General features: G+C 38.2%; 1 long non-coding RNA gene across 1 annotated transcript; it reads left to right on the forward strand.

Annotated features, from left to right (window-relative positions):
* Window positions 1–6470: 6470 nt before the first annotated feature.
* Window positions 6471–9087, forward strand: LOC118484932. Its single transcript, XR_004875094.1, has 2 exons — window positions 6471–6619; window positions 7522–9087. It is a non-coding gene; the product is annotated as an uncharacterized LOC118484932 (long non-coding RNA).
* Window positions 9088–9540: the final 453 nt, after the last annotated feature.

A 9540-nucleotide genomic window follows, 5' to 3' on the forward strand; every position in this document is an offset into this window, starting at 1 on the left:
ATGGAAGTACTGACCTAGTCCCCAGATAATGCTTTCCGCAAATGCTTGAAACATAGCATCGCCCTCAGCAAGCTGATGAAACAATAAAATTGATAGTCACTGCTGTTGAAATCAAAAGATCCTCTAAAGGGGACACACCAAAAAGTCGAAGCCGTCATCTCTTTGCGTATACGGAAGTATCGACCTGAGCTCTCACGGCCCTCGCATCTAACCCCTGACAGATATCATCTGTGGTATACTCACTTGTAAGACTGAATATTGGGATCTGGATACGGGAGTATATTCAAGAAGTAGGACACTCAATAAGTTTAAGTGCTTAAAACATTAATTCGTATCTCGAAGCAGTTGAAATTTGTGTGAAAATTTAAATGGACAAACATACTGACAATCTAAGTGAATTGTTTAAAGCTTAACATGTAATCAGCTTAACGGTGTTAGTGACATGTCTCATAAACTGATATGATCCTCTTACACGAACTCACAAAAATATGTTTGTAAATATTCCATTTCTGCTTTATTCTGATTCTACAATTGGTGTCAGTCTTAGTCTTTTCAAGTGGTGTCATTTACTTTCTTTCAGAAAATCCAAAAAGATTTTGTGTGTGTTTTAGCATAAAACTTTTGAAAAAGTTAAAAAAGATTTTCGACAACTGATATTGGAAAGTTGATTTTCAAAATTCTGAGTGCTAAACATGATGACATTGTTGAGAGGGGGAGTATGTTTTTGTTAGGATCTGAGTTTGGATTGATTGTGATTTGTGTTTGAATTTAGATGGACAAATGAAAGAGTTGTGCAGCGGAATTTAATGGAACCAAACTTTTCACAATCAAACAGAAGAAATGCTATCAATCATACATTTTCTAACACTGAATCAAATGATTAAATTTATTTTTAAACTCTGATTACAATGTGTGTATGATATGCAAACCCCCACTCAGCCTGAGCTCAGTGTTTGTTCGTGCAGAAAAAAGATGGTGAATGAGCTAAACAGAACAGTACAGAGTACTGTTCTATTTATAGGCACTTGCAAACTACTGAGCATCAAAGCTGACGCCACCATGAAAGTGACATCTAACCTCCTAACAAACTCTAACCTCTGATCTATACAAACACTGCTATGCTAACTACTGATATTACATTATAATGCATAAACCAAATATAAACTGTTGCTGCATCCTTCCACTGTTGTGAACCCAGCAGTGCTTGTCATGATTGGCAGTGCTTGAACCAAGGCAGTAGATTGAGCAGCAGAGCTTTAGTTCTTCTATCAGACTTTGTCTTGGTCAGCAGTTGTAAATCAGCAGATTGTATGATCAGCAGATAGGAGGTCAGCAGATGTTGAAACCACTTTCAAGGGGAGAGACTTGCAACCAAACATCTGCTTATTTTGAATCTACTGATGTGATCCAGTTTTGGCTTTTATTATCTGTTCCTTTGGTAGGGTTCAATCCCAACAATCTCCCCCTGGAACAGATAATGCCAAAACTCTCCATTATTGTAGATCTTTATTGCCTCAACAACAGTTCCCTTATTTGCCCTTTGAATTGTAGTACAAAGGTTAAGGCATCTGTATCATCTTCATCCCTGCTAAGTGGAAGATCAAGGAGATCCTGCAAATCTTCAAGTCTTAGGCCAAGAGCTTGTTCCCTTGTAAATTTCTTCACTTCGCCATCTGCCCTGACCATAGTCAATACGTGGTTCTATTTATCAGTTTTCCACTCTTGTTTTTTTAGGCGAGATGGGTTTCTTGGGAGATTTTTATTTGTTGAGGAGTTTGGTGATGCTGGCCTATTCATTACTGGCTGAGCAGTATTTACAGAGTTTTCCAGTTCAGATTCTTCTTTCAACATTACCAGCAGGCCCTTTTTCACAATGGCATTTCCAGTAAGAATCTCTTGAACTGTTTCAGAACCTTACTGGCTTTGTCTCCTTCTTTTGTAGATGGCAGTACCAGCAGGAGCAGTGGTTCTTTTGGGATGTGACTTTGATGATCCTTTTGAACCCTCTGCTTTGGAGTAGTCAGGCTTTTGTGGAGCTTTTGGATCTTTCTTCCTTAGCTCTTCCAAACTTTTGTAGGTGGCCCTGACCCTTGCTTCTCCCCACTTAGACACAGAGTTCTTTGACCCATATTCAGCAATTATCAGCTCCTCTTTCATTCTCTTTAGCTCTAAGGCTTTATCGGCTTCTACCCTTTTGAATTTTTCTGGGGGAGTCTGCTTAACTTTATTCTTGATCATTTCATGAATCCTGGCTACTTCCTTTTCAAGCTCAGGAATAGACCAGTTTCTGAACATGTACTTCTCCCCTTTGTATGTCTTGTTGGTCATTATATTTTCAATGTAGTCTTTTCTCAGGGACTCATCTGCCCTTTTAGAGATTTGTTGACATACATTCTTTGCAAACTGTTCCAAAACTTTGACCTGTGTAAGTAGAAACTGATAGTTTTGTTGATACTCTCTATCAGATTTCCCTTGTTTGTTTTTGATTGAGATATCCTCTGCTTGCTTGGCCTTGATCTTCAAATATTCTTCAATATTAGTTGGCCTGGGATATCCTTCAATCGATGGCAAGCACCTTTTGGCAGGGTCATCCTCATAGTAGAAGGACTTAATTTCTTGTCTAACTGTTACAAGTTCAAGAGGAAATTGAACACCTGCAGGAGGTAAGGGTTTGTACAGTTGAGCTGAAGAGAGAGGAATGGGTTTTGAAACTGTGACAAGTGCTTGGGATTTTGAAGCCTTTGGTGGTGGTGATGGAGAATCATCATCTGATATGACAACCCTTCTCCTTTTTATATTAGGGAGGGCAGATGATGTTTTGGGTGAATCAGTGTTTTGTGATTAACTAACAGCTGTTGAGACAACTGGTGTTTCAACCACTGTTGTCATTACAGCAGATGTTTTGTCATCTACTGTCTTCTGCTTTAGGGCAGGAACAGATGGTGGTGATAAGGCAGTGGTGGTGGTGTGTGTTGAAGTGGTGTGTGTTTGAGTGGGAGCAGTTGTTGTAACAACTGTTTGGGTGGAGGTTTGATGTTGGTGGCTTTTGGACAGTGATTTTGGAGTGTGCTTTTGAAGGCTGGATGGTGTGGATTTAGGTTTCCTTACTTTTCTAGTAAGACTTCTTTTTGGAATCGGATTTTGATCATCCTTTTCACCAGAACAACCCTGCACATTCAGCTTCATGAAGGCTCTTTTTTCCTCATTCCACCTTGCTAGATCCTTTGCCACTCTATCCTTCTTTACACTTATGACAGCGTCATCAAGTGCATTTTTGGTAACATCAACCTTTTACTACCATCTGGCAAAGGAATATCTCTGAGCATTGCATCCTTTTCTGTGTTAAGGTATAGCCCATTATCAATCCCCTTCTTTACCCACTCCTTCATTTTCTCCCCCTTTTTGGCATTATCTGCAGGGAGGTCATCAATATAAAGTACAGTCGGAGGAGCAGTGCCAGTGGTTTTCAGCAAATGGGCCTTAAGAGCCTTGATGTCATCATTTGTATCCCTGAACCTAGTCTCCATTGCCTTTTTGAGCTCTTGATCATGTTTGGCATGTTGGTGCTCGGCCAACTGAAATTGTTGATGGAGAAAAGGTTGAAAGAGGTTCCAGAGCTCAGTTGTAACATCTGCTGGTGGTGGAGCAGGTGTTTGAGATGGAACATTAGTGGATGGTACCTTTTGAATTGTTAACAACTGTTGCAGCATTTCTTTAATTTCTGCAACAGATGTGTCCAATTTTTCAACACGTTCCGCCAATTCTTGGTACTTTAAACCATCACCCAATTTAATGGGATCATCTGATTTCCCACTAGCAGTGGTTTTATCAGAAGTTGAAGTAGGGAGTGTACTCCAAACATCAACAACTGATGCCCCTTTTTCTTGGTACTGGGGTCTTCTTCCTTCAACACTTGATAATCTTTTGATGTTACCAGTGGTTAGTACAAACTCACTGGCAGATAACAAAGGTGTTATAGAAGGAATTGCCTCCAAGGAAGTCTTATTGATGTAACCACTGTCCAAGTGTAAATCTGTAGGTTCAACACTTGTAGTGGCTGCTTCACTTGGAATACCACCAAGAGTTACATGTAACTCAAGGGGTGTAACCTCCTCAGGTTGTGTTGGTGGGTTAGCAAAGATTGATACATCAAGCCCAGTCTCTTGTTGAGGTATTTTCTCATGAACAGGTGATTGAGAAGGACTGGTTTGTGCTAGGTTCAAATCAATTGCATCCAACAGCAGTTTGGTGTTTGGTGGAATTGGGGATGTGATGGTAGGTTTAGAAAGCGGAATTGCCCCGGGTATTGGGCTATGGAGGATGGAAACGAGTGCTTCCAGAGCCTCATGATGTGGTGACCCTGTGTGTACAACCTGTTCTTTTTGTGAAGAGATAGGAGGAGTTTCAGGTATAGGTTAAGATATTTCTACCAACTGCTGTGAGGAAGTAGCAGCAGTGGTTTGTTGTGATTTTTATGCAATCACAGGCAGTTGCTCTGGTATCTCATCCTCCAGAGTTGCCTTTTTGATGGGTTTGGGGGGTTTTGGATTTTTCTTTTTCTGTGGATTTTTGGTGATTTTAGGTGTGGGTTTCAAGACAGTTGTTTGGCTGCCTTGATCACCTTGAGCAGTGGGCTCAGCAGCAGATACCTGAGGAGCAGTGTTTGCTGCTAAAATCTGCTCAGGCACCTCTGCTCGTGTTTTACAAGGTGTTGACATTCTTGAAAAAGTTTCAGCAGTTAAGCTGTTCATTTGAAAAGAGTCACCTTGGTTTATTACCGCAATATCATCCTTACTGAACTTTTTTCTCAAAATAATAACTTAAAAATCTTGGGAACAGTAAGAATGATTTTGTTTCAACATTTTTAACCAAATCATTGAAAATTGCCTTGGAGTAGTTAAGATTTTCGCCTTGTAAAATAGCATACCCCAAGTTTTGAATTTTCATTGGTATTTCATTAAAGGAAGTGGTTTTGTTTGAAACACACATGAGAAGGGTATGAAATAAAAATCTGGTTGCAGAAGGGAAGAAACCTTTTTCTAAGGTATCCCTCCTCATCATTGTGTCTGCATACCCTCTCTCAATGAAGTCAATTTTTAACTCGGTTTTAGGAAAAAAGTCTTTACCTTGCAGATCATCGAGTTGAAAGACTTCAGATATGGATTTCGGTGTTATTTGGACTGCTTTCTTCTGCAGAGTAGAGTTAATGGCTATGACATCTTTTCCTTGTTTTTCAAGGATGCAATTTTTCCAAAACTATCTCTGAGTTTGCAGGTAAATTGGTGCATCAGCGGTCAACAAAGTTTTGTACTTTGAAGCGTTGATAATGTCGAGGATGGAATCAAATGTATCGATATTGCCGGGTTTTGTGAGAAGACCCAGTAGATTGTGAGATGGTTTGTGTGGGATGTCGGTGGAGGTAGCCTTTTGAGGGGCCCCTTTTGAAGCGGATGATTTCGATTTTGTCATTTTAAAGATGAGGATCGAAGATGAGATTGTGGAGATACTTGAAGAAATGTGATGAAAACTGCTTTGAGAAGAGAATTTTTGAGAATTCAATTCGACAGTGAAACCCTGTTTGGGTGTTGAAAGGGGGTTTTATAGAGGAAGAGTGAATGCTGACGTGGCAGCAGTTACAAAAGGTCTGACCACTAAGTACTGTCTGCATGCCATCCCCTGGTGAAGTGAAGGACAGTACTTTTGAACAGTACTTTTTGTGAAAACAACTGGTGAAAGCAGTAGTTACAATGGAAATGGAGGACAGTGGATGCTTTTCACTATCAGTAGATAGATCAGCAGTGGAGACAACACTGATTATGATCATCAGTGGTTATCAAGAAAAAGGAGAACAGGGGATGACTTTCAGCAGTGGACAGACTTTTGTAGTAGCACAGACTTTTGAACCCAATCAGTGGTTATGGCAGACTTTTAGGATTTTAATGAAAAATTCATTTTTAACTATTTTTAAGGATGGATTTTTGATTTTCTGAAAACATTTTGATGCTTTTATTTATAGAAAAACAGGATTTTGCCTGTTATTCCATGTTGAGCATGCCAATCCTAGAGATCAAGCTTTCAAAGGTAGATGTGTCTAATGCTTTGGTTAGCACATCTGCCAGCTGATCCTTAGTTGGAACATGATGCAGAGAAATCAAACCTTTTTCATAGCAATCCCTCACAAAGTGATGTCTGATGTCGATATGTTTGGTGGTTGTAACACCCCAAAATTTCATATGTTATAAATAGTATTATATTAATGATGCTAAATAGCAGAAAACGGTAACTGTAAATGGTACCGTAAGAGAATGATAGTAAATTTAAAATATATGTATGTAACTAAGTTAACCAAAGGAAAGTAACCGAGTTAACGTAGAAACTTCAATATGAGCACACACTCTAAAAGGTGAGGGGCTAAATATGTTAATAATGCTTGAAGTTTGATAAAAAAAAAAGGGGCAGGGTTTTCCCCTGGGCTTGTGCGATCGACAGAATTAAGGAGCAGGGAAAAAACTTTGCTCTTATAACCTAGCAAGGAAAATCTTCAAATCAAGGGGCCTAGGGTTCGAAATTGCTATGCATGAATTAGGAATTATAACCTCCTAAGTGTTCTCATCAACAAGTAAGTCGAATTTTATGGTATAATGATTTTGATGAAATGGGTTATATATAATCCGCAATTTTTGGATAAAATTAGACATGAATGTTAGTTGATATGAACAATAGAGGTAATGTTATGTGCTATTTTGGTTGTATTGGTAGTTTGGGGTAAAACCCACTTGAAATGGTGAGATAATGAAACTTAGTAAAATTATGGATGAATTGTGTGAAATTGATGTTAAATTCATGTTATAGAGAGTGCCTAGATGGGTAATTTGATATGAATCATGAGTAATGTGATTATGATATTGATTTTGAAAGACTAGGTTGATTTTAGTATGAACATAAGTTGATTCTTGTGGTAATCAACGAATTATGTATGAACTAGTAGGGTAACGCATTAAGTACTTGTACTATGTGCTTTATTGGTGGTATGCACACCAAGTGTATGATGAAATGTCTAAGTGATGCTAGGATGTGAGACTTGTATGAAACGATTGTGAATGAGTGTGTGTATTGTATATAATTAGATAATCACTTGTTTATAAACGCATTTCGTTATGAGTAGGAAATTGTATATGAAGTCGATTGTATAGCCTATTATGACTTCATGAGTATGTGAGTTTAAGCAGAAAGTTAAAATAATGAGTCGTTGACTTTTGAAAGTCAACTACGCATAAGGAACATGGCTAGACTTGTTGTAGTAATTATAGGATTATAGATAATCGTAGGGTACATGGTATATAAATATGTGATAAATGGAATGACATGATGGTTATATGGGTTTGAGAGAATGTGAAATCGGGTACATGTCGTATGCTTGTTAGGATTGATGCAAGTTGAATGTGAAATTATGCAAATGTATGCTCGTTATCAAGTACAATGGTGTATGCTAACAAGAATGCGTTGATGATAACTTGAAAGTGTAGGAGCCATGTCAACATGGACACGAGCACGGAAGGACAATGGGTCAAAGGTAAAATACGGAAACTATGCATGAACTCGGACGCACGAGGTAAGTGATTCCGTAATCACTTCTTAGTTTGTTTAAGTAGTGTAGCGTTTTAATTAATTAAACATGATGTTTAATGTCAAATATGGATTTAGTTGAATGAAATTGGTGAATTTTTCTAAGTAGACCAAACGGGTCAAAATGAGGTCTTATGATTATATCGAAAAGTTGTATAAGAAATGGCTACGGTAATATAAACGGTTAATGGGTAGAATTGCACATAAGTACGCAATCCGGGAATCGGAGATGTGGTTTAATAGTCAAAAGATTCAGATGTGAGTTGGTTTAATAGATATACATTTGCGTAAGTGGAGGTTTTAGTAACAAGTTTGATACGTAGATTTAAATGGAATGAATGAATTTAATGAATACCAGGTATCGGTTGCGTAAACCCCAAGTACGAAACTCTAGATAATATAAGAGTATTATGGATATAATGTTCATGTATGTTTTGGGTTAAAACAAAGGAGTGGTTTGATGAAAACATAAACGGGTCAAATAATTAGAAAATGATTATTAAGCCGATAGCGTGTAAGTTAAGAATTTCCTTAATCCGGATATGGGATTTTAAGTTCATATGATAGAATGTGAATTTACAAGCATGTAGGAAGAAACGTGAGGTTAAACGGACAATCGGGTTAAAAGTTATGCGAGTTTTAGTGGGCGTTTTGTATCTGCACCCGGAGTATGGAACGCCGGGTTTGGGAGTATGGAACGCCAGGCAGAAACCCAAACGCCCATGCTTCACTGTCAAACGTTGGTTCCATGTTAAAGTGAATGTTGGGGTGTTCCAAACAAGCCTAGATCACTTTCCTTGAGTTCCTTTGATGTGTGTAAAGCTCCATGTGATAGGTTTATGATCCGGAATCATCACGTAACCTTCCACCACTACCCTACATGTAAAAATGCATCAAAGTAACATGTCTCGATACAAATTCGATGCTTAAACATGTAAATATTAACCACTTAGGCGTACCAAAAGCATATGCATCAGATATGTACGTATGTATGTATAATTATGATTGTATGTAGATATGTAGGTGCGTATGATCAGACGTATGAATATATGAATGCACGAAGTAGGATTTATCGTCTATGAAAAGAATGGGACAAGTATGCATGTATACATGGTTTCAATACGTTTGAGTATGGACGTTACTAATGATGTGCTTGAGATTGAAATGTAATGCAGGAATGAGAACGTCAGACTCTTGTAGAATTGAAGCCGAACCTTGAAGCCGAACTCGGAACAAAGGAATCCGAGAGAATAGTCGAATGTTATATGATTTTTAATTTGTATCAGATTATTGCCGTATGACATTGTCAATGACTAATGGTTAAGTTGTATGTGGTGTCCACAGGTACTACACGGATTTCTTCTACCACTATCGAAGATAAGCGGGCATAGATCGAGTCGAATAACAAGGGTTGTACGGAAAGAACGGTTACGTGGTCTTAATTTTGTAACGCATTAATTTTAAGAATTAAAAAGGGAAGTGAATTTTGTAAGCTTCTTCTTGAATGTGTGTATTGTTATTAGACCGTAAAGAAATTTTTAAAGCTATTTTTCCGCTGCGTTATCTTTAGGTTCTTACACGACGATCTTACAGGGAATTGTTCTTATTACGAACGGGTCATGCCCGAATTTTTCTCAAATAATAGTATGGTAATATTACTTTTCGGACTAAGAAATATGGGCGTTACAAGTTGGTATCAGAGCCCTTGTTTGAGTGAATCATGCACGAGAAGATAAATGCTTGAACTCAAACCTGTGTGCTCTTGTGATAAGGAACCCGTACAATCCATGACTCGATCAAAATCTAAAGGTAAAAAAAATGGAATGAAAGCGTGTATGTATGCATTCATATGAGGAAACTAACGGTTTTTGTATGTGCAAGGTAAGCTTAAAAGTTTGAAGAGGATGATCCGTG

This window comes from Helianthus annuus, chromosome 12 (genome assembly GCF_002127325.2).
Source record: "Helianthus annuus cultivar XRQ/B chromosome 12, HanXRQr2.0-SUNRISE, whole genome shotgun sequence".
In the NCBI taxonomy this organism is placed as follows: Eukaryota; Viridiplantae; Streptophyta; class Magnoliopsida; order Asterales; family Asteraceae; genus Helianthus; species Helianthus annuus.